This window comes from Macrosteles quadrilineatus, unplaced genomic scaffold (genome assembly GCF_028750875.1).
Source record: "Macrosteles quadrilineatus isolate MER2022 unplaced genomic scaffold, UCM_ALF_1.0 Scaffold_2__2_contigs__length_208266976, whole genome shotgun sequence".
NCBI lineage: Eukaryota > Metazoa > Arthropoda > Insecta > Hemiptera > Cicadellidae > Macrosteles > Macrosteles quadrilineatus.
Window position 1 is genome coordinate 143,224,651 of NW_026542595.1, and position 26,910 is coordinate 143,251,560.

Genomic DNA, 26,910 nt, shown 5'->3' on the forward strand with positions numbered 1-26,910 from the left:
CTGCAGCGGCGTGCTCTGTAAATTCACGGTACTCCTAGCGGTTGGCGCCGAAACCTTCCTTTGACAGTCTATATTTATTATATTTGTTTATTATTAAACTCCTCTCCAGCATCGTAGTCAACTACTATTTTAATTACTTTTTTTGTCCTAGGATGCTAGGCACGAGCCCGGAATTGTTTTTCACATTACTTCAGGCTAGACCTAGGGGTTACGGCATTATCACTTAGATAAAACCCATTGGTGATATGGCGGGATTTGAACCTAGGACCCCAGTAACCGAAGTCCCGTGCTCTAACCACTAGACCAGCTCGCTTCCCCCTATTTTAATTACTTAGCCTATCCTTAATCACTATTAATAAGTGATGTATATATATATATATATATTAATATATATTTTGTTATTGTATACATCAATGAGGGCTACTTTAAATGTTACTAAGCAAATCAAAATACCACAGTACCCTAAAAACATTTTTTTTTTTTTTTTATTTTTTTTTTTTTTAATAATAAAATAATTAAAAATAAAATGTTTTTAGGGTACTGTGGTATTTTGATTTGCTTATTAATATATATATATATTAATATATATATATATAATATAATTAATAATATATATATATATATATATATATATATATATATATATATATATATATATTAATAAGTCTTTTGGGTTGGTTGTTGTTCGTCCAGATGATTGAGTTTTTCACTGTTACAAATTAGATATATTTTGCACAGTATTTCTTGTAAAATATCAGATAAATAATTAAAATACATAGAATCTTAAAAAGAATCATCGTTAAAATATAAAAAAATATGTCTTAGCTTTGATTTGAAGTCGAGAAAATGTAAATAAAGTACAGTACGACGTAGACGTTGGAGGCATTTAATGGTTATCACCCTTAAGACAAACTACCCTCAGTCTGACCTGACTGTGGGGGTCTTTTATTGGCGAACGTGACTGTCCACGTGTTGGTTGGCACGTGACATCACCATTTACACGAGCAGTAATAGTGTTTTTAATTGTTCAGTTGCTTAATTTTAATTTCTAAACTGATTTTACCTTTTGGTTTATATTGGAATTATTTTCTAATACAAATTATTTAAAACGATAATTCAATAAGTCAGACACGTAATCTTACCTCATGCTTGACCAGTAATAAATGTCTACATGAATTACATATACATTTTATATTAAAGCATAGCTTATTCCACACAACTTTTATTTGCAACCTTGATTTGACCCCTCAGCTGTATTTTTATCATGCATAAAAAACATATGCGAAATCAATAAATTTAATATTGATCAACAGATAATCAATGTAAACAACACATTAACTTACACATACGTAAAAAATACACAATTACCGTTAAGGAAAACAGTATTGCATTTTGTGTAGGAATTGACCTACTCAGTAACTGTGAAAACAAACTTCGAGGAAAATAAAAGGAAGACGGTCAGGTAATGTACAATGCAATATGATATTGACCAGACAAGTTGTTTGTCCCAGGTATCCATGGATACGAGTAACTTGTCAATGCCATCGACGTTTAACAGACTTGTAGACTGGACATTGGTAGCCGATCGTCTTTTATCCTGTAGTTGCTTGTATCTGCTTAAAGTTAGTGAAGTTGATTGATCAAGTAAATGTCCTCAATAATATGATATTGACCAGACAAGATGATTGTCTCAAGTATCCATGGATACGAATACTTTGTCAATGACGAAACACTTATTGAAGGGACACTGTTTCGTACATACTCTTGTAATCTGTAGCTGCTTGTTGTAGAAGTTGCAGGTATAAGCCACGGTATAAACGTTGATCCGTCCAGGTTGGGTGCCAGCATGTTTCTTAAACACATCTTTTGGAAAACCACATTTCAAATTGTGATCGCCGGCTAAGCGTTGAAAACATCGTAATGACTTTTTGGATTGTGACTGTTTTTTAACACACGTATGGTACTCTCCGGTGTAAATCGAGTTAGGTGTTGATTTATAAATTATACTATAATTGTAGGATTGTGATTTATTGTACTTACCAAATAACATGTATAGCATATTTCATTTCGTAGATGTATTTATTGAATTATGTGATAATAAAACACCAGCTCTGCAATAACTATGTCTCAAAACAAATCAATAAGCTAACCGTACTATTATCGACTAGTTTAAAATATCTATCTACTTCAAGGTACTTTTTATTATAATGTTATTATATTGTAAATACTTTTTTACCAATTAAAATTACAATTACCATGTTGAAGTAAGCATTACACAAAAAATACAAAATCCTCACAAAACCATTCGTAATGTACGCAAAACCGATCTATAGCTATCGCTAAGCAAATCCAATGGGTCGAAACCCTATTCTATTAATAAACATTAACACCCCACATAATCATATGAGCAATCAATTTGTTTATTCATTTCAGGATTCAAATTAAGTTGTCAATCAAATAATCGCAATTTTCAATCAAATCAGCTGTTTTATCAACTCAGATCTCTCCCTCTGTGATCATCTGTTTCACTGACCCCCCGCTGAGAAACTACCCCTCGGCTGTCCACAGCACCGCGGGGGTCTAGTATTGCGGCACGTGACTGTACACGTGCACCCAGCACGTGGCTACTCATCACTAGGTACAGTCACTTTCGATAACACATATTTACTTAAGATTTCCTTGTAGTCTTCAATCGTGTACCAATTTGGCAAATAGGTTGCATAGAATAAACAAAATTAGATTGAATGAAAATTCTATTGGCTTCGTGTACGAGTTTTGTAGGCTATTGCATACATACGTACAATTTCCTTAATTTTAAATACCCATTTGGACTGATAATACTTTAACAACAGCGAATCCTCTAGATCTAGTAGTTCTGTCATTGATCGGTTGGATAAGATAGCCTACTTCACATTTCACCCAAGTTTCAGATTGACAAAAGTATCCGTTTTCTTACTGATGGACTTACAGAAAAGTTTTACGAGAATGATGGTGTATTTTCTGTTGCAGGTTTTACATCGTTGTGTTTCCAGCCGTTTGTGTCAGGAGTATATTCGCAGGTAAGAGTTTCTTTGAATTAGTGTGATGTTCATATGTTTTAACAAATTTAATGTATCGGTTCACAATCTTATCCATGTTGATAAACCCAAATTATCAATTTACAAATATGGATGGTAAACTTAAGCAAAGGGATTATTACAAATTCAGTTTTGGAAACTGAAATAGGCCTCATATAAAAAAATGAATGTTCTTATAAATATTGACTTTAAGTAATAAGTTCTAGAGTAATGTGAGTAAAATCCAAACCTATGGAGGTGGATCGTTTTAGATGGTTGGTGGTGGTTTTGTATAAGTGAGTGAAGTTGTTTTATAAGGCTGTTTAAAGAGTTTTCCAAAAAAATACAAAATACCAAGCAAGTTTTACAAAAATTTCAAATTTTAGCTTCGTTTTAAGTATCTTTTTCAGCTATTTTATTTTTTAGTTAAGTTGAAAATTGAAATAAATTATCTGTGAAATATAAATTATTCCATCTATGCAGTTGTATGTGTGTCTATTTGTTAGGAATACACACAAACAATATTGAACTGACTGGAGGAAATCATTTACTTGATGACAATATTCAGTAAAATCTTTGAAGCAAAGCATAAAATACCTCAGTGCTAAAAATAAATGTTCATAGTCAGATTATGATGTAGTCTCCTGTTTTTTTAGAACTCCTAAGTCTTTCTTCTCGTTGCAAAGCTCATTGCAACATGTAATTGTTGTGTTCGTGCCAAGTAAACTAAACAAGTTGTCGAGGCCTCTGATACGCTGGACTGGTGTAACGAATACCGTGTGTGAGTTATTCCTGGCCGGGACATTAGACTTAGACAGAGGCAGTGGACACTAGATCAAAGAGGCGGTTTTATTGAATCCCTCAACATATGGTGAGCCGGCCTCGCGATGTTAGTGATCATGTCTAGGCTGAAGTCACCGCCCAGCTGTTGTGATTGTTGTGTTTACATGATAAGTTGAAACAAAGTTATAGTGTATACGTGAGAAAAGGGGTAATTAAGTTATTGATTAGGTCACCAGTTCAATTCCCAGTGAGTCGTTACTTGATCCAGGTGCAATTTTTGTCATTGCGCTCTTCATTAGCTATATCAACAAATTTGTTATCTAAAATATTTAAATATTTAAACTAAATGAAATCATATACACTCCACACTATTTGGATGATATCTCTTGTAATATGTCACAATGCCCAAAGAGTAAAGTGAAGAGTAAGTTCTATAATTTATCTTATTCATATTTTGTGCTCAGTATTTTTAGCCTATTTTAGTTTATGAAAGGATGTTGCACACCTACAGGCAAATATCGTTCTAACAGTATGCGTAGATTTTCCCTGCGATTCACACGAGCTGAGAAAAAGGTTTTAATAAACATGCTCGTCTATTAATATATAGAATTAGCCCCATGTTAAATCTTCATAAGAAAAGTTTAATTTATATTTTTGACCCAATTAACATAAATATTTTCTAAATATAAATAAAACTTGTACATATAGGACCAATAACCCTTATTTTGGTACAACCCGCGTGTAATTCGGTCCAATAGTATGGTCAGGCTAGCTGTCATAAGTTTTGCAAAAAAAATTTAATCTATAAGATTAGAGTACTTTAACCAAACTGGAAACGAAAAATTACGTTTTTAAACCGGTTTTACAGGCAAGGTTGAGAAATATGATTTTACTTAAAAAAATAAAATTTGCTTTGAAATTCCGTGAGCTTTACATTCACCCTATTAATTGGTAACAATACAACAACTGAACCGCATTAGGTTTGTAATATTCGTCATTAGAAATTTGACTATAGATAGTAATTTATTCTTGTTAAAAGTTTTTCGTAAATCTAGAATAGGATAATATTTGAAATTAAAAGGAAAGTCGTGACGTTATAAAACTAATTTATGCTTTTTACATAGAGATTGTAGATTCACCCTTTCGTCGTATATTTGATGCATACATGACCAATTAACAATACAAAAAAATCCAAACGATTTAGCAGTAAAATAACTACTACAACAATTAAGCACCAGACCAAAACACACTTTTATCGCATTGTAAAAATAAAACTCAAAGCAACGAGTGTTGTTTTGATTTAATTCCTCTTATAAAGAAGGGAGTCTTTTATAAAGATCTTTAGAGGTTTAAGACACAATGCCTTTGTTTAAAATAACATGATCCCCTATTATGCTGTGTATTCAATGGGGACGATGTTTCATTAATGTCTGTAGCACCACGGCCACCTAATTGCTCGCTTCTTTTACAAACACAGAAAACATTGCAGTCTTTACACAGCTTGGGTAATTACTCACAATTGGAAAACGTTTTTACAGTTTTCTTTTAAATGTTGAGGTAAAGATGAAACAGTTTGTATAAATTTAAGTTCTATGTTTATACTTTGAACTTAAAGGATGTTTTTCAGTTTTGCTTGTTCCAGTAACGTTTAACTAAACTTAATTATAAATAATTATTAATAGTTAAAAATTAAAATAGTGTTTTGTCATAGTCGTTCCTTAAAATAACTCAAAACACATCTTCCTGTTAAATATGGGTAAATGTAAAGTTTCTGCACTTTGAAGTGAAGAGTTCATGTTAAACCTATTTTTTCAAAGAGATTATTCATCATTTGAGTATGGTTAATTTTAAAGCTTCAATTCACAAGGCATGTCTTCAATAATATATTACGCAAAAGTAAATATATTCATGGACATAATGCACTAAGTCAAGTACAGGTGATAAAATATACATTACGATTACACTTTTAATATATACCTTTACACCGAATAAGAAAATGAAAGATGAAGACTAAGGAGTAATTTTTATACAGTTAAAGATTTTATAAATTTAATCTTTAATGTTGCGTTTAATGTTATTCACAAAGACAGACATTACAAAGTAAAATATACGCACGTTGAAATGTAGAGAGTGTTTATATAAAATAAAACGGTCGGAAAGGAAACCAGTAAGTTTTGCCATGAAATTGTTATTGCTGTAGCAAATGACATTAAAATGAACGTAATATAATGTATTTATTATTTACTTATGAAAGCTTTGACGTTTGTAAAAATGCATACTTGGAATTATGATTTAATATCATAAGCATATATTTTACTTTAAAACTCTCTTACTTATTAGAATATCAACCACTTGTATATTCGATTTATGTATAAACTATTCTCATTAGGCATGGACATTAATATAGTTTTTCCTAAAATGTATATAGGCCTACTGTAATATTATCATACTATTGCAGATTACTTATCCAGCTAATTAAAATACATTTTTACTCAAATAGTTTATTCTTAGATTTGGTTTGAGTTGAATAGTTTTGGGTTTACCAATTTCAGTATACAGTTGACAGAAATTTTAAGGCTAAACCACCTTAATGCAATAAATATCAAATTTGTTTAAGGTGGCAATCTTCTGCTTAACACACATATTTCGTTTTGAACTGCCATTTGGGATGGGCTACCACGATTCAAACTTAAATAAAATAAAATTAGAATATGAAGGTCACGAATTGTCAACTGTAACAACTTTCTACGTTGGTGAAGTAGGCCTAACTAATGCGGATTTTTAACCAATCGTTAACGAACTCTGATGGACAAGATAACATAGAATCGTAGTTATTGAGAGCAGCCAGAATCATCATTTAAGAGCTCATTGATTGTGTGTGACGTCTTTCTTATTTTCCTGGAGGATTTGGAAGGGGACACAGTCCTAAAACAGCCTCAGTCCAGTAGGGTTTCAGCTCCCTGGACTAAAACGTCACGGTGACGTTAACCAGGATTCGATTACGATTGCACCCTTAATAAATAGGTTTGGATTGGGGTTCAATAGTTTACTTCCCTGAATTTAGTAATGTAAAATGAGAATGCAAGAGTATAATTGTATGGGTAGCCAATCGGTTTCAGCATTCTCTTCAATATGATAGTCGCTTCTCCGGTTCTAAATGAGATTGTCATTGGACTAAGATGTTTCGTATTTTATTATGATAAATTATTAAATAATGGTGTAATTTAAGTGAAAGGAAATTATTTGGTCGCAAGATGTAGACCGTTACCATACAAAACTAAGCCAAAGTTATTGAATTAGATATACGAATTAAAAACCATCCAACAAAGCAATTTCGTTATTTTATCTTTAGCATTTGGACTTTCTTACATGACACTTGGGACTCATTGTTTTAAATTGGCAACTGTCAATGAAAGTTGTATGGAAATACCCAGGATCATTAGCAGAAAGAATTCGCGACGAATAAACGAAACACTGGACACTAAAAGCTACAATTTTCCTTACAAAACGCCATATAACGCAGTGATGAAGTTGTATCAATTAAAGCTGCTTAGAGGAAGTCTGACCGTCGCACAAACCCTCTCTGTCCAGATATGATCAATGTAATGAAGCGAGTTATTATGCTGGGGGTGGCGGAGGCGGTGCCGAGGTCGGTCGAGTGGTGACGGAAACGCCCGAAGTCCAGAGTCGTCCCGACGCCGCCGACCGTACACCAGTTAGTGACTCGACGCCGGTCAGAGCACCGCGACGCTCAGATCAGCTGTTGACGCTCGACTCCACCTGTGTACCTTGTAAGGTACAGGACGGTCAGTGACGTCATACCTCGTATAACCAGCTGATTGTAGTTGTGTAATTGTAAATCGTTAAGATGAAATCCACTCGGATCAGTTGATCTTCAGTGATGGTCTTGTGCGGTTTTGTGTTTTGAGTGACTGTTGGACATTGGATACTCGATTAGTCGGTGAGTGTTGAAATATATATATATTTTTTATACTATATGATATATTGCATCTTAATTAATTATTTTGGTATTGAGTGCTAGATTTAGGTTAATATATGTATCTTTTTAATGCAATCGAAATAAACAAATTCGTATTGTTAATTGGAAATTGGCGAGAGTTTTTATTCCAGGAGATAGTAAATAAAGCCATTTTTAAGAGAAACGTACACTGGTTTCCATAAGTAATTAGAAAAACATAAATTAGTTCATTCGCGTTAATTTTTTAAACTTTCATTTTCCCATCCATGTGGACATTTAATATATGTGTGAAATTTATCATGTAAACAAAGGGGCGAGGTCAAAAGGGTACATCAAAGAATATGATAAAAAAAACATAATTACAAAACTTTATTGAAATCTCGTAATTACAAGAACTCTAATCATGGTAGTAAATAAACTATCCAAATATTCAATGTAAATAAAACACAACATCGGAAACATTGTAACATCGTTATTCACTACACGAATCGTACTGCATGCATATTAAACAAAAATTAATAGAGGTTTAATCAAATGGAGAACAAAAGATATTTCATTTACGGCGCTGTGGAAGCGAACGTTATCTGAAATTGGAAAATTCTAATTTAATACAATGCTCTAGTAATCGAACGCCGTGGGCAAATAATTCCCAATATTGGAATTGTCATGTTTGAACATAACAGGCCGACCTTGCTGTATTACTAGACTATGTTACTTTCTTGTTCTGTAGCGTAAAGAGTGATGTTTTGTGTATGATACGGTGTTGGAAAATATTATGTTTTATGTAAAAGTACTACAATGTTGTGTTGAAGGTATAACTGTTGTGTAAAATTGAGTTTCTTGCTTTTTTACGACCTGTGATTCGTGTAAACTAATTTAGTGTTCTTTATAGTACGATGTTTTGTTTAAAACCTGGTATATTTGTGCATATTATTTGGAAATAATGTGTCTTGAATTAAAAAATGATATTAAATAAATAATAGGTTTTTAACTTGTATCCGTTGTTGATAAAATATTTCCTTCTTTCAATAAATGACTAATGGATTTCAAGGAATGTTGTTTTCCTGTCAAATCTTCTGTCTTCTTATTTTAATAAATATATAAGTGTTCAGCAAAATAGAAGATGACGAAAGGTATAAAATTGCAATATAGCCTTAAACTATTTTAATTTATTAAAACTATAGGATTGGAGACGGTAACAGGTTATTGACACATATTAATAGTTTCTTCTGTATAATACAGTAGTATGATTTAAGACCGATACAAAGTTTTTCAAACACATGTAAATTACTAGAGTTCATTAATTTTATACTGTGTATATAGTGAAGATTGTTTAAAAAATAAATATAGTTTTACAGTCACTAGGTTTCGATATTGTATGCATATTTAGGAAGAAGATTTTACTTAGATTTTTAAGAACTCAAGAAAAATATAAAACGATTCATTAATAAATACGGAGAAACTTGACGTCAAAACAATTAGTGAAATATTGAAACTTTTTTAAAATTTAATTTACTTTTGTTTTGCAGAGTTCAACGAAAAATTAGTTTAATTCTTTTATTCATAAGATAAGAAATATAATGGTAATTTTAATAAAAATAATTATGACTGACGATTTTATATTTCCTTGTACGAACTTTAAATTCAAAATAACGCCTGGTGGACAAAAACGGACGCTATCTTGGGACTTGTTATCTTGTGGACCTTACTCGACCTTTATAATGCAAACTTCTGGGCTTTCAACTTAATTAAAAAACTTGACACGTAATATTACTAAATCATTGCATATATAGATTATCTTTTGTTGAATGTGAGTATTTTAAAAGACCTTTTTAACTACTTGTTGTCTGTATTTTGCTTTAGAATTTAATATTTGTATAACAAATAATTAAGCTATTTGAAGGTATATTCAGTTTGGAATGTATAATTTGAATGAAACTACAAATAGATTGTGTACTTTTTACAAAATATAATAGTATAATGTTGTTGGATACATATTTTTATTAATAACACTTGAATTTATTATGTAAAAAATAACACGGTACGATCTACATATATTACTCGTATATATAATCGTCTTTGTTAAGATTGAGAAGTAGTAAAGAGCAAATGATACTACCATATTTTGAAATGGAAGCACTACGAATACCTAACTCATTCATAATACTTTTTTTAGTAAACATAACAACGTATGTAAACTATTATAGGCTACTCATGAGTATTAGAATTTTTATCAATTAAACGTGAGGTAAAGGAAAGTATAAAGTTTATAAATAAATTGTAATAATTTCAACCTATTTTTGCAATATGAAAAGCAAAGCTTACAAAAAATAAACACTAGCTACAATGCAAAAAAAATCTCAGTTTGAATAATATTTTAGTTTTTAAATTTCAAAAACATTCAACGTAAACTTACTAAAAATACAATTATATTAGAAACAGAGCAGAATGCAACAATAGTGTTTTTATGTCCATTGTGGCGTGCGTGTCCACGGATATACGCGTTGGCACCCGCTACAGCTATTATTCTCTCACCACGCAAACAATAATATTTACAATTAATTTTAACTACAAAACCCAATTAGTGTGGCCACTATCCTAGATTCAGTGTTGGCTTTTAATTACTTCTGTTGCGGCTGGATTTATTTCACTGATTTTATCATCAACATGTTGCAAAAACTACGTGATTTATTTGTCAGATTTTAAATAGTGGCAGTTTTTAAATTTTTAAGTTAAGTTTTGAGTTGTAAACTAAACTAAAAACTAAAAACATAAGTTTTTTTTGTTGCAGTTTATTATTTGCAAGATCTTTAGACTTGAGATCAAAGTACATATTTTTTATTCATAACATATGTGTTTTTAAGTGTACTATATTTACTTATAAGAATCTACAGCAAATATGTCAAAGATGTTTCAGCAAATCGAACCTACCTTTTCGCGACGATGACTTTTTTAATATCAAATAAGAACCGAAACATCATTCCTACTTGCGTTAGGCATTTCCTAAATTTGGTTACCTACCCAAAACTTGTTACATAGCAATAATTGTAATCATTTAACGAACGTAAGAAAGAAAAAAAATTACATCTTGATCAGCATCGTACGTGTTATTAAATTACCTGAAAGCGCAAAAAAATAGTCTAACAACACTTATAATAATATATTTAGTTATTTACACTTAATGTTTACTCACAAGACGGTAATTACATGTAAAAGGTGGTAAGTGGTGATCAATTTCGATTGGACACTCTAATCATGAGACAGCATTTGCCTATTGGGTCTGATGATGATTGTAGTGTCCAATCGAAATCGATCGCCACCTACCATCTTTTTTATGTATTTACCGTCTTGTGAGTAATCAGTATAGATGTAAATAAAAATACTAGTGTAATATAAACATTCAAAATATACAAAATGGCCCTCTTATTCGATGTATTTGTATCACCTGTATTTTTCTGAACATATTAGTTTAACTAAAGTGTTCTTATTCTGTGATATTATACTTTAAATTTCTTTCTATGTTCTCTGCAACAGATTGTATAGAATTTTTTATATGTTAAAATTTATGAAAAACCTTTAAATATTAACCTACCTCAGTAGTAATTTTCAACTTAAACTAATATTTTACGTATAGTAGGCATACTTAGTTCCGAATGAAATATTATTTTTGTTTGTTAAATTACCGTTAGGATTTTTATTTTTATTTTATTTTTGCAAAGTACATTTAGCGATGTACACTTGAGATGTTAAAGTCTGCGCTTGAGATGCAACAAGTACTGTATTCCCCTCGCGACCGCTTGTCTGTCTCTGTGTCTGTCTGTCTATCCGTCCGTCTGTCTGTATGTGTCTGTCTATCTGTCTATTTGTCTAATGCTACGGGGACCTCATGGGACACCGTGTTGGTTTATCTAACTCCGTTTGACAAACTATTGTCAACAATGCAACTAGCAATGCTGTTTGTACTGTTATACGACTCCAGGCTATCGTTTGTACTATGAATAGGAATTATTGTATTCATGTATAATGTTTTGTATACGCATGGGATTATATTTATGGAATATAAATTGATGGAGTGTATTTGTATTTCTGCAATGTTAAGTTATCTTACATACAGCAGAAACTTTGTCCAAAAATAATCTACGTAAAAAGTAGTGTTATACACACACTTGTTTCGATATCTTGACTTATGTTTACATTCAACTAGCTTGTTTTGTTTTATTGAATTTGACTAATTTTTACTTGACACAGATCTGGTTGAAATAAGAGGAAGATATTATGTTTTGTAAATTTTAGGTGAACAGCAGAAAATTTCTTAAATATAATTTAAGGTTACATGTTTGTACGAGTATTATTACATCGTGTTCTTATGCCAAGAGTGCAGTTACTATATGTATTGCAGCATAACAAGAGTTTATTTAGTAAATCTTTCTTTGAATGTTAGTTTCAAACTATTTGAAAAAATAAATCGTCAAAACACTAAAATATTACATCGTCAACATAAGTATTTGAAGAGCAATATTTATCAAATTTTAATGTATAGCAATCTTTTAAATGCAATTACATAAGAAATGCGTATTGTTAATTGAAATGAGCTAAATCTAAACTGTTCAACTGAAGAGTAAAGACAAACCTAATTGTGAAACATTGGATGTTCTTTATTGATATATGTAAAATGTTGCCAAAACGTATTGCAGCTATATTATAAATCGTCCGCCGCAAAACTAATCAATAAAGTAAAACACAAGGAAAAAAGGTATCAAACAATAAACTAAAATCAAATAGATTTCTTGCCTGTACAAACACATTAATCATCGAGCATTATTCATGCAATTTGGTTTGAAAACCAAATTGTTTGCACCACTTATATTTTCTTTTGTATTGAATAAACACTTGAATGTGTGTTAAAAAGCATGATCTAGGTCTCATTAATTACACCTAGTTCTAGAATTGAACATCCATAAATTTGCAACCAACAATAATATTAATTAATTAATCCACCTAAAAATAAACAATAAGTTCCAATGTCAACCTCAAAATTCCCCCTACCACAACAATCAACACGTGGGGGAGGGGTAACAGATGACCCGCGGACGGTGGCGCACCCTGTGTTAACCCTTGCCATTAATTTATTTCAATCCGCCATGTTTTGTGGTATTGATACGTTCCACGGGCATTTGTCTCTGTAACTAATGACACTCAACCCTGCCATGGGATTTATGTTCTTAATTTATCAAATTGATACTTTCCTGTAGAGCAACACTAGAATTAATCGTGGTACAAATTATGCGCGTCTAGTTATAGCGACGTTGACACGGTTTAGACTTTGGATATTGTTGGATGGACACGTAGCTAGTTTGATTTGTGTCCGGTTATGACTGAATGTGTTAGTTTTGTCAAAATTATTATTTATTTAGGTCTAGTTTTACAATATGTACTTTAAATTTTGGTTATAAAACAGAAATAGTTTAAGTTTAAACCAAATCGATTTGGTTGGTTTATAGATTATAAAGTTTATGACATAACGTGAAATAGACTCTACACACATTAAAACTATCTAGTATTTACTGGTACAGTAGTTTATATAGAGATTTAAAAATCACAGTAAGATTTACCGAGATTTACCTACAACAGTTATGTTTAGTCCTCACCTGGCAGTAACATGTATGATGTTTCATTTTAAAATACAATCAGTGCCCAATTGAAGGATGGACAATACTGTAAATCTAATTTTTGTTCACCCACTGAGTTTTTAGTAGCAAAAACATTACATTTATACTTAATAAGTTCGTCTTTGACTTTTTAATTAAATTTTACGAGTATCTACCGTATATTGTTTAAGCAACAGTTTTTTACGAAAAATTAATCCTGAATTGAATTAAAATCGCAACATTCCATCAACTAATCAGATAATCGAGTTAAAAATGAATTTATAAGTCTTATCTAACTTAACTAAAAGAATTGCAACACTATCCCCACTTCATTGAAAGCTGTTCAAGATTATGCATTAAGAGACTAAAAACATATTTGAACCCCTTGGAATATATTGTACATCAAATTTTAAATCTGATCGCTATGCATAAGTATGTAAATTGTAAAATTCTCTAAGATAGGTATCCTAACGAAATTTAATACTTAATCAAGCCTAAGTTTTGACATGACCTGTTGTCAGTAATACAGATATTATACATATCTGTCAGTTTTTAAACAAATGTTTCAAATTGAGTTGTATGAAATTTACATCTACAATATGTCATATTAAAATTAATTAAATTATTTAGAAAACTTATTCATACAATGTTATATTTTTATAAGCAAATACAAATAATCCTGTATACATTGTAGCAAGTTCAATGTTGAGGCGGCTCCGACTAAAGGACAAGTTGGCCCGCATTTGTGAGAAGGTCTGTTTCAGATATAAATAAAATATTTCTCATCTCTCGGCTCACTTTGAAACATCCTTACTCTTCTATTTATCATGCATATTACATAAGTTTGTATGGATTCGTGCTGTTATTTAAAAATGGAAAATAAAATAAATTTAAGGTATTTTTATGAATAAGAAAATAAAATATTGAAAAATCATCACTTATTGGTGTTTGATCTAATGTGTTAATGGCTGGTGTACTATGTTTGTTTAAATTTTCTAGTAATAACAATGAACTAACGATTAAAATTATATTTAATCCAACTACACGATTTTACTGTCCTTATTATGAAGAGGTCACTTAATAACCTCTTTTAATCGTCCAAATACAAATTTCCAAGACAAGTTGATATTCCCTAGCCTATTCATTTAGTCTAATAAGTATACGTAATTGTAAAGTCTATTGTAATGTTGTTCGACTTCATTTCACACTACCAAATAAACATACAAGCTTCAAAGAATATTAAAACTGTTCCCTTTCAAAACGAAGAAAATTGGCGTCGAAAACAACTACAAATTTTAAATTTGTATTATTCAAGATGTTGTAATTGGTTTATGTTAAAACTGTACGTTCAATTTTCAAAGATATTCCATCCAAGCCAAAACAAGTGCAGCATTAAATAAAAAACATTTACAATATGATTTATATTAGTTCGTGTTGTGTGAGATACATTATGTACGTTGAGTTGTAACTTCAACGGCGATGCAACTACGTCAGGTTGGCACTACTGCGGCGTCAATTAGATTCGCAATGTTTATTCACTAGAAAGCATTTGTCTGAGGAAATTGCCTCCTAACTGTATGACTGAAAATGCAACACTTCCTTCAGCGAATCCAATCTCAGACAGAATCAAGTTTGGAGCTACATTCCGTGTAGGAAGAGGGATCCTGTATATGGATATTTTATCTTTGGAAATAGGTGTTTCCAAAAAGCATTTCTTTGCTATATGTTGTGCTTTAGTACATTTACCTTTTTATTTCATTTTGTATGAAATATGAGAAATAAAGTGACTTTTCGTTATTTTACTCAGCATTAATTAAGCTTTAATTAAATACAATTTTCTTAATAGTTTAAATCAAATATTATTTAAAAGGTACAAAAGATTTTAAATGTATTTTTCTAATTGATTAAATCTATAAAAATAAACGGGATCAGCATTCTGACACATACTTTCTCCCATAAGTTTGTCAACAACCTTTATTATGTGTAAGCGGTGAGAGTAAATATACGGAAATGGGATTAGTACAATTTTGATCAGAATTAAAAGGACTATAACATACTAAATTTTTATCAAAATCGTTTGGGTCATTTTTGTGAAAATCCGATTTTTCTGTTATTTTATGGGGTTTTTATGGGAATATAACATAATTTACAATAACTTTTGAACAGTAAATTTTACAGAAATGGGATTTGTACCATTTTGTTCAGAATATAAAGGACTATAATATTCTAAATTTTTATCAAAATCGTTCGGGCCGTTAACCCGTTTTCAGTTTAAACCCGTTTTTAGTTTTTTAAGCAAATAAAATAATTAGTAGAGAGATATTAGCGAAGAAACACTAACATTTTCATGATAAAAAAACTGCTTCAAAATATGTTACTATTATTTTAAAAATTATTCGATTCATATTTGGATTCTACATCCCACAAACCGTAATCAATCATAGGGTTCTTTTAAAATACGTAGCCTGACTTTCTTCCCAAAGGAAACAAGTACATCAAGAGATTTTCTCCGACAAGTATGTACTTATCTTCAAAAGTTCCCCTTTCTAACGCCTGTAAAAAATAACGTCCCAAGCAATTAATTTGTGAAACCAGTGAGCTTGCCCCAGCCACAACTTTACAACTTCATGGACGATGTAGACGTCTATACTGCTATGAAGGGCTGGAAGGGATTTTATAACGGTCGATTGAGGGGGGAGATAATATGGGGCAAGTTTTGCCGCACCTGGGAAATGTTCAGTGTCAGACCCACTCAATGTAATTGAACCAGTGAAATGTGGAGTCAGAGTCGGCGAGCGCTGGCCACGTCGTTCTGGCTTGTGTCATACGTATTTTCAACAGATAAATTAAATTAGTTGAGTTTTTTAGGTATTTTTCTAAGGGTCTCTACATATGGCTCACTACAATCCTTAGCTATGATGTTTTACATGTAGGAATATGTGTTGTGTATATAGTATAATCGGTACGTTCGTAATACACCGACCACACCGATAAATCTACTTCCAAATAAGATTTTGATTAATTTGAATGACAAAATCTTCCTAACCTGACCCAAAACATAGTCCGTCCGCAGGATTTAATCAGGTCAGGTTAGGTTTGGTTAGGTTAGGTTAGGCTTTAAGTTAGGTTAGGTTAGGCCAGGTTATAATTATTATGCTTAGTCGGTACAGAACCAAAGTACGGTGTAATCGTAGAATCTTCAGTTTATGTTTATTTTGATTTGGGTTTGGTTCTTTTAGCTTTTGTATGATTTCACGAATATTGTGGTGAACCAATACATTTTTTGTTATGGTTTACCATGTTTGTTAAATTACAATAAACATGGAAAGTTTTTGAGAAATAAAAAAGAGTGGAACAAGAAATTAAGAAGTTTGTATACATATCTTTTATACAGAGGGTTAACGATATTGTTATATTGTTCATGATAGTGATTTTAATGTAATATCTTAACACATCATGGTGTTTACATATTTGTTCATATAGAAACAAAATGCTGTTAAATTTTAAATAAATGGGGTTTGCAAAAATGTTAAAAATCTTTAAGTGACTCCATGGTGTTTTTTTCCTGGTCAGGGTATTTAGTTGCAACCCTCGGATTTGAGAATGAATACAAAGCTGAAAAATCGTAACATATTCAACTCAACACTATGAAAAAATTACTTGTTGCATTTTGATTTGGTGTGACTTTTAAAAATGGAAAGCGCGAAATATGAAAACTGTTTTATGATGGTTGCATGGAAATATATTCGGCCGTTTTATATTATGATGTACGTTAACAGTTTAGTAAATGTAAAATTATAACTATTTTCATCGTAAAACTTACTTAATACCATTCTCGCAATCAGCAATGTACTTAAAGCTCACTATAAAATACCAACTAATATTAGGAAAATTAAAGTACATCAGAAGAATGTACTTTAAACGTAGACCAGAATTATCACCAGTAAATTCACCGTGAAAACTTATATCAAATGTCCTTCTACCGCCCTTGCTATACTTACACCACTGAAAATAGCCGTGACCTGCTAAGAACGTAAGGAACTATGCCTCGCCATGCGTTACAACTGGCTCTAGTTCATCACACTCAACCTAACATTGATAAAAATACCCTAAGCGTCCCCTGAGACACTGAAAGAATTTTTTTGTTTTGTTAAAACGACACGAGGCAAATCTCTGTTTAATATGAGACTGTTCAAAAGATATTTGCTCTTGCCCAGTATATCGCTAAACACGCCGTTTCCATCTGCAGTAATTTACATATTGTTTATTGATATTTCATTTTATTATTTTAATCTCTAAGTAGAACATTTTATTATCAGACCACCAATGTGACGAGATAGACAACTGGTCGTTGGTTTGTATGGCCTAGGCGTCGTTAAATTCTGTTACCATTTATTTGCACTTGTAGTAGACATGGGAAACGTCAAGGGAACAATGTACGCAAATCACATTATGCAATTAATATTCCTTAAATAACATAAGAGGGTAAGCTAGGCAAATACATGAAAAATTCAAAAATAGTGCATGTAAATTACACTATCAAATGGTTTGTATCACATCGTACCCTTACAAAAAATAAAATCATCATCATCACTTATAGTTGGAAACATAATATATGCACGTAGTAACTAGAGTTTGTAGAATATATATATATATATATATATATATATATATATATATCTCAAATAATCGTATGTCCCTAACGTATGAGAATAACAATAAGCACAAACACTAACTTCAACCCTAAATAGGTATATTTATCCAAGTAACATTACAAAGAATTTCAAAAAAATTTAAATGTATGAATTTGTTTCTTAGTTGCTCAGTATTTATGTTTAAAACGTGATGTCCTAAACATTTGAATCTTATTAGAAAGGATAGACTAATGACAAACACTGCATCCACTTCAACGTAATCTGTGTAGCAGACGACGTACAGCTTTGTGCAATAATTACCTTGAAACCACAAAGATGCAGCAGACAGCATATCAGTGTATGTGCTGGCTGCTAGGTGTCCAGTTCTGTGGAAGGATGCCAACTCCAAGCGGCTCTCATAATATGAGATATGATTTTATCTATACACTTCTTTTCTTTTTCATCCGAATTCAGAAATATTACCGAAATAAAAGACTACAGTAGTAAAACATGTAAGATGTACATTTTTTGTGAATTTTGTGTATAATATGAGTTTTTATATCAAAGTTGTACAAGTCAGGCTGTTGGAAAACTATTAACTTTCAATGTTAGTTTTGTGGCTACTCATGTTTATTTTAATCATATTTCGGGTATATAGAACTAAAAGGACCAAGATAAAAAATATAATTTGACAATGTCGTAACACAGAATGTGCACTTTTCTTTCATAACAGATTCAAAACAATTACAGTAGCCTATGCCACTATATATTTGTTAACAACATAAGGCTTATAGGGTATGCAAACATATTTCTATCAGATCTTCATGGTAAAATAAATTGCTGATCAAAATGTTAAATCAAAATTTTTTTGTTGATCTACGAAACAGAAATCAACATTTTAAGTATAGACGCCTAGTACTAAAAGTTGTGCTTTTAAATATATAAAACTAAAACACAATAGCTATAGCGTTCATAAAAAAAAAACAAAAAAAAAACAATTCAACCAGTTGGAAATTAAATTTAATATTTTACTCCCAATCGTACATCTTTGTATTACAAATGTTTTTGGGACAAATTAAATAAAATTTGTTTACGATTCATGATTTTATTTGACAACTACGTTGAAAAAATATCCGAAAAAAAAATCTGGATTGCAAATACATACAAAACCAGCTATTTATGCAAATACCCTTAGCGAAGTTTCCGTATATCACAGACACATAAATGAGTTTGAAAGTGATGCAAACAGAATTCATCACGGGATGTGACATGTGCCTCTTGCGATTGGAGGACATACGGCTAATTGGTTAATCCCTTTAGGTCAGACGAGCAGCAGAAATTTTATCATTCGCAGTGGAAATTCAGCCGAGGTTTGTGCAGGCTTTGTTTCCATCGTGAAATAGGTTAGGTCATATTTTAAATCCTAAAGCTTTAACATTGTAAATTGTGTTAGGGTTATGAACTGATTAAATATCAAAGCGAATATGTATCCACACCATACACGGATTGTATTGGATTGAGTTAATATGTTGTACAAAATGTAATAGTATACTTTAATATAATTGAGAAAACAATATAGATTCCCTAGACAACATAACTAGGATAACATTTTAAGTAGAGAAGTATTTTTAGTGGAAAACAAATTATTTCTTGTTTTAAATTATTTTAAAATTTGCAATGCCTTAAAAACGTTTTGAGAATTTTGGTTTTTTCTTATGACAAAAATACCAATGATGGTTTACTTTCTTAATTTTGTTAAAAACATGTAGGCCTAGTAAAGTAAACATTTAGTAACGCTTGCATAGTTTAAAACGAGAATAATCAAGTCAATGTTTATCTGACTGTTGTGTAAAAACGTAAGAATTATTGTTGGACTCAAGCAACGACTATTTCGATTCCTTTCCAGGATTCACAAAAGATTATTTAATCTTGAGCGTCATCCTTACTTGGTAATGCTGTAACTTTTGTTTCCGTTAGAGCGTTATAGCCGTTATTATTCTAGGCTTACAGTGTTCTCTAACAAACACAGTGCAGTCCGAAAATATATTTCAATAACAAAATCATTTTGAGATTTTTTAATTTCACATTTTTTGACTAATATACTAATAGGTAGTACCATAATATACCTAATTTTGAATGCAGTTAAGACTCCGAATTTAGGTTAATACTAGAAAATAATGCAAGATAAAAATAAGCCAAGAAAAGCTAAAAAAATTAAATTAAATGTTTTTTAATATTATTAAAATATTTTTCTTGAATTAGAGTGTTGTATTCTAGTAACATTATTTTCAATTTTAGTTTTTAATACATAATAATTAAGTGTCAAGTGTTAGTTTGTGGAGTTATACCGACAGTTGGTAACCCTGACGGAAAGGTGTAAATAAAACATGGCTCATCTCCCGCGCTATTGCTTGCAGATTGCCGCCATTTCTTATTCATGTATATTCTCCAATTCCGCTTTATTAAATAAGAAAATTTCTTTGGGTTGAGAAAAGAATGGGCTCTACACAAATACATACAAATTATGTCTGTTTTCACTCGGGGTTGCTAGCTGTGTTACTGAAAACAAAAATAAGTTATGAATTTGGTTATATGTTACGTTTAAAGTAGTTGGGTTGAAAAATACAAAAAAGTGGGATATTTCTTTTCTTAATTTCTTGAACTGTAGTCAGGTAATATTATTAGACTAAAAACTAACGAAGTAATCGTAAAGGCATTGGATAAATTCTCTGCTCCTTTCAACGAAACTAGTTGTAGAAAGACACTGAGGTGTAAATGTAGAAGCTATATGTTATTCTTGGAAAAGATATTGATTTTTGCTGAGTCATTTGAATATTCTATTCTAGCAATCCCATAATTTTGTAAAGGTTTTTTCTGTCTATGACTTCAATGATAAACCAGGACAACGTTTTTATCATAGGAACTAACAAAACCGACAGGCAATATTCCATATGATGTGAAAATCTGCAGAAAGTTCACTTAGCATTTTACTTTAACCCAAGCATATTTACAAATAACCTAATAATTCTTTTATTATAATTTTTTACCTAATTATTCCACTTTATAAAGTAAAAGACATAAACCACAACTGATAAAAAAAATAAACAGGCTAAATGCACAAAATGAACAAAGAATCTTGTCAATAATTTAATTCCAGCATACATCCATTAAAGTTTACAAACAATTTGGCTTGTATCTCTTTCGATCCCATCATAAGATATAAACGCCATGATCGCTCGTTGATAGGTAATTGAATAGTTTTCGAGTTGCAGCCCGAATTAAGTTACTGTCCATCGGTATTGAATTACTCCGAGAGAAAAATTGTGAAACATATTTTTTATTGGATGGTTTAAATGCAGCCAATTTTTACCCACTTTTAGTAATTGATGTGTATTACTTTGGACACCACATACATATATTTGTAATTTTGTACCAGATGTTTTAATGAATATTATTTTGTAAAATACGGTATAGGTAGTTATTTTCTGCAACAAATATTTCAGTTATTGTTGTGTAAACTACTTGTGTGTGAGTTACTTGGTAATCGGTATACGATCTTTACTTATGTTACAGCCGTAAATAACAAAAATAAGGTATACTTTAACAAATTTATTTTATAACTTTTAATGAATACTTTTTTATTGTGTTAACATTAGACTAACTGCTCGTATGTTAATTGCAATCAGGTATCTTACAATTAAAACAAAATACCACTCTAATACAACCAGATTGCACTGTTATAGCCAAAAGTAAAATGATTAACAATTGCTAGATTGTTTTCATAACCAACAGGGCTTTAAAGCTTAGTTTGTTACCAAACGAACCCCGAAAAACAATCACTTTATTTATAATTACTTACTTTGTTAATTGACTAGCTGATGCAGAAATACTGTAGGACAGTGTACCCACGTGATTTGTTTGCGTTTATCATTGAGTTTTTTGTTTTTTGTGGATTTTATACTAAATAAATTATTTATAGTACTAAAGTTTAGTTTTTCTTTGTGAAATAGCGTCTATAGAAATGTGACAAAATACGATAGAACATTCTGTTTGGAACACTCTTAAAACATTTAAAGGAAAACTCATGAACTTCGTAAATGCAATGTTAGACTATTTAGCAAAAATCATGGCCTTAAGGCAGTTGTTGGATAGTGATATTTTCACATGGTAGTACATTTTATATTAGTTTGTATTGTTCAAAACTAATATTTAATTTAGTGTTAAAAATATGCATAAATAGAAGAAAACAAATTCCATCACTATATTGGAAAATAAAATACATTTACCCAAAATCCTTCATACACAAACAAACAGTTAAAAACCGAAAGCAGTCCTGACACTTCAATAACAATTACCAAGGATATCTTTATAAAAGCTCTCAAGCTTATTGATTATACATTCGTACAACATACTTTCCAATAATTAGCTGGTTATATATCTCCAACACTAATTGATGCATACATCTCCATTCCATTTATAGACCCAAAGGAGCTCTTACAGGCCGGATATTTGAAGACGCAATTTGCTCCAGAAAGGTTAACCCAATATGGCGGCACTTGTGGTATAGAATCGCATTACAGGAACATGGCCTAGACAGCCTTTACTGGTCTTTGATCTCCGTAGATCCTTGAGGTTACGTCGTGTGACATAATTGAGGTTATGTTGGGAGAAATGCTTGTGGAATTGTGAATTGCATTTTTATAACTTTCTTGAATTTTGTGTAAACCAACTCAATGTGGTGATTTTAAAGCTATACACCTGTGAGGGTATTATAAAATCTTTAGTTAGGTAACTAAATAGTAGAGCCGTGTTAAGTTGCTTCAGGGACTTAAGGTTTGTGAAATTTACCATGGCATTCATATTTAGATGAAACTACTCTTTTAAGGCAAATTAGAGCGCGAAAATGTAGAGTGACCTGTAATGTGATTAAACGCGGTACAGTAACAGTGTGTTTGAGAACAAGTTTAGTTAGTTAATTAAGTAGAAATTTAACATTCCTATTCACATTTATTTGAAGAAATGGCAAAGAAATCGAAAATAATTTCTGTATAGTTTTCTTCATAATACTTGTTTCAATAGTAAATATCTATTTAGACTTTGGCTACTACCAACACAAAGAATTTCAACATTGTTATTTTCATATTGTATGCAGAAGGATAGGTTAGAGAACACTGGGTTTAGTTAGATTGAGCTGAGCATTGTTGAGTTAGGTTATGTGATGTTACACATGGCCTAAATTTTATGATATAAGCATTTTCTGATTGAATACAAAACTATTTAATACGACAAAGAATTAATGCCCACATTCACAAAATGTATCATACGTTCATACAGATCAATTAAAAACGCGAAAATACTAATTGAAGAATGTTTTTGGCGGATCTAATTGTTTTTAGTACCATAATACCCGTTGAGTCTAGCTTGTGTTATATTTGTAGAGATAATATTGTTGAAGGGTGGTGAGGGGAGGGGGGGGAGAGGGTAATATGAGACAAGTTTTCAAGCACCTGGGAAATGTTGAGTCAAAGCCACTCTCTCTAATTGAACTTGTGAATTGTGGTGTAAGTTGTACACTGGACAGAGCCCTTTATTGTAGTACTTAACGTTATAACGAGGTTGAACACAATCAGTGAATTTTATAATAATATTTTATATGGGAGATGGGAGGGTTATATTTTTTACTATCTCAAGCTGGAAAACATGCACATTAATCTGTTTCCCTTTCTACATCCTAGGACGCTAGGTATTGGCCCGGAACCGTTTTAAATAATAATTACAATAATAACAAGGCTTAGAGGGTCGTGGCAGTATCATTATTATATAGATAAAAATCATTTAAGATTATCGCGATTTTAACCAGGTAACCAAAGTTTCGTGCTTTACCCATACCTGCTCGCTTCCCTTGAAAAAAAAAACATAGCCTATTTATATTTAATAACTAGCTGACCCGGCGAACTTCGTATCGCCTAAGTTATAGGTTTCCCCTAAGACAGACCGATGGAAAGAAAGTACCGTTACGTTTAATTTTCAAGATGATCTCGTTCGCATCGCTCAATCACGTCCTGGTTGAAGTTCGTTCGCTACGCTCACTCACCTTTGGGTTGGAGCTCGTTCGCTACGCTCACTCACCTTTAGGTTGGAGCTCGTTCGCTGCGCTCACTTGCCTTCAGGTTAGCTCGTTCGCTACGCTCACTCGCCTCCAGGTTGAAGTTCGTTCGCTACGCTCACTCACCTTTTGGTTGCAAATTAGCTGTTGTCATAAATGTAAAAGAAATAATAGTGCTGCACCCTGTTGGTAATCCTTGTAACTTTAATGCTATTGAACATCATAGAACAGAACCAACTTGTTTAATTGAAACAGCTGTTAAGATTCATTAATTCCATTTCTCATAAGGTTAACATGGGAAACTCCAGAGCCACTGGGGCGGAGCCCTTTTAAGAATTTCGAAACGGGAAATAGTTTACGTCCGATTCGCATACCTACAGAATTTACACACCAAATTTCATAACGATCGGTGAAGTCGTTCCGGAGGAGTTTGCAGACAAACACTGTGACACGAGAATTTTATATATTAGATAGGGGTTAATATTTCCATGCTATTTGATACGATATTTTCTTCTAATATTTGAAATTGGACACATTGTATTATCAAACAGAAACAATATCTCATTACATGAACGGAAAGTAGCAGCAATATTATCTATTTATTTGTCAATTTAACTCTAAAATCAAATATTTTAACATATTTCTAATTCAAGTGTCATCCAAAGGTTCTGGGAAACGATCCTTTACCATCAATTTGGATTTGTCAATAGAAATTAGAAAATTGTAAATAAAGTTTTTACACTTCAAAGCATGAATTTCCCAATGTCCAACCACTGAAAGCAGTGATTGTCAAATGTATAATCTTACTATCTTTTTACTGGTAATTCCACGGAAGTAGGTCACTGTTCGTTTAAATGTTTTAATTGAAGATTTGTTATTGCTAGCCATTTTATTAAAACAAATACTGTATTTTTTATGGTGTTAAAATAAGAAAGGAATTAAAAAAAATATGTTTCATTCGTCTTCAATTAAGTTTTTGGAAGATAGGTACTGATATTCTTCAATCTGGATAGTTAAAGTTATTTTTTCTGTAGGATAATATTAATGGTTTCCTTTTTTTAATAAAGTTATATAGCGTTGTAATGTTTTGATTTCCTTAACGATCTTTGTTAAACTATCATTTTAACCAAATACCAGTGCTTTCAGTTTTGTACACCATTTCTCTCTGTTAGCTTAAAATAAATACAGTCCATCATTCATTGTGTACAATCATTTGCCTTTCTTTCTTCATGAAAATATATTATAATTTTTTTTACGCATAAAAAATCTCCGTCGCTGAAGTGTAAGGTTGGAATGGAGACTCCGAGTCAGTGAGACTCAAATTTCGCTCGTTCTAGCGTCAGCCTTTTACTGACGATTTCTTTGATCTTCTTACAAATACCTTCAGCGTATGACAACTGATATATGGGTTTATATCTTGTGTCTTAGGAAACTTGAGAGATCAGACATTGATACCTACATTTATACTTTAATACTTCAGTACACCTATGTTCTAGTGCTGACAGATAATGACATGGATATATTGTATGGGATATTGTATAGATTAAAACGTATGAATGCACGTTCACATGTTATTGATTGATTGCATTAATATAAAATTGTTTTGGTATATCTAGTTTTTGAATAAAACTGTATTACTCATCACCATTCAAAAGTACGGTGAGGAAGCTATGATAAAAAAACAATTTCTATTACTTTGTGGATACTTACCGTAACATAGGTTTTATCTTGGTATATAATGAGACCAATTGTTAAAATTGTATTAACTAATGTCAACTTCAGAGTATTTGAATACGGTCATAATGCATCACATTCAAAGAATTTGTAATATATTTAACTCAATAAATAATCACCATTTCGCTTAGAAACATTCATGTAAGATATTGTAATTAAACTTTATCCACACATATTTACAATATAAGTAGGTAGCATGGTACTATGGTAAAATTACCATTGCATCTAAGATCTTCACACGTTTAAAAATTTAAATTGAACTCAATATAAATCTATTCCAATACCTACTTCAATTACAGTATATTATACTTATTATATATGCCAGGCAATTTTAATTCACTTGAATACATCATAAAACGATCGTCAGCTATGCGATTTAGGGATGATGAAAATTTCCAGATCAGCGAGCTGTCTTCAAACGGTTATTCAATTATAATGAGAAGTCAGTTTGAACCCCACCCTCTGGCCAAACGTCCCCCAAAACTGAACTCAACCCCCTACGTCAATTATAAATGAGTTGTAAGAATACATGAGTAAGCAATAAAATTGAGGTAATTTGCGTCCGGTGTAAAGTGTAATAGCCGATTGTATGTTTCTTTTTCAAGCAAGTAATACCTGCTGCAGGGATGGTATAGTTCAGGGGGTCTGAAATCATTATCTCCTGCTATCAGTTCAGGTACAAAAGTAATAATACAAAAACATTTTAACGTTATTTTCATGTTTTATAATTATTATTTAATACATTTTAAATTTGTTTTAATTCCGTTGGTATTTCCATTCTAAAAACAAACCATTGCATTTAGATATACTTACCTAATTACTCAATCCTATTGTCACTCTAAACTTTGTTTTTAGGTTTCGCTCATGAATGCATATAGTCTCCTGAACACCCTGATTTTACTTCTGCTTTTTAATACTAGTAAAGTCCATAAACCATAAAATGCATCAGCTGAACCATGAAATGACACTC

The 26,910-nt window shown here is 31.4% G+C and overlaps 1 protein-coding gene across 17 annotated transcripts in view; it reads left to right on the top strand.

Annotated features, from left to right (window-relative positions):
- LOC128986310 (CUGBP Elav-like family member 1) overlaps positions 1 to 26,910 on the top strand; it is a 767,482-nt gene that overhangs the window by 23,018 nt on the left and 717,554 nt on the right. For 9 of the 17 annotated variants that reach the window (XM_054406611.1, XM_054406613.1, XM_054406622.1 and 6 more), the window contains exon 2: positions 3,010 to 3,059. The gene's annotated coding sequence lies outside the window, so the exon portion shown is untranslated. Of the gene's footprint in view, positions 1 to 3,009; positions 3,060 to 7,579; positions 7,801 to 26,910 lie in introns of those variants that run through there. The other 8 variants (XM_054406610.1, XM_054406618.1, XM_054406620.1 and 5 more) reach the window with 4 other exon arrangements.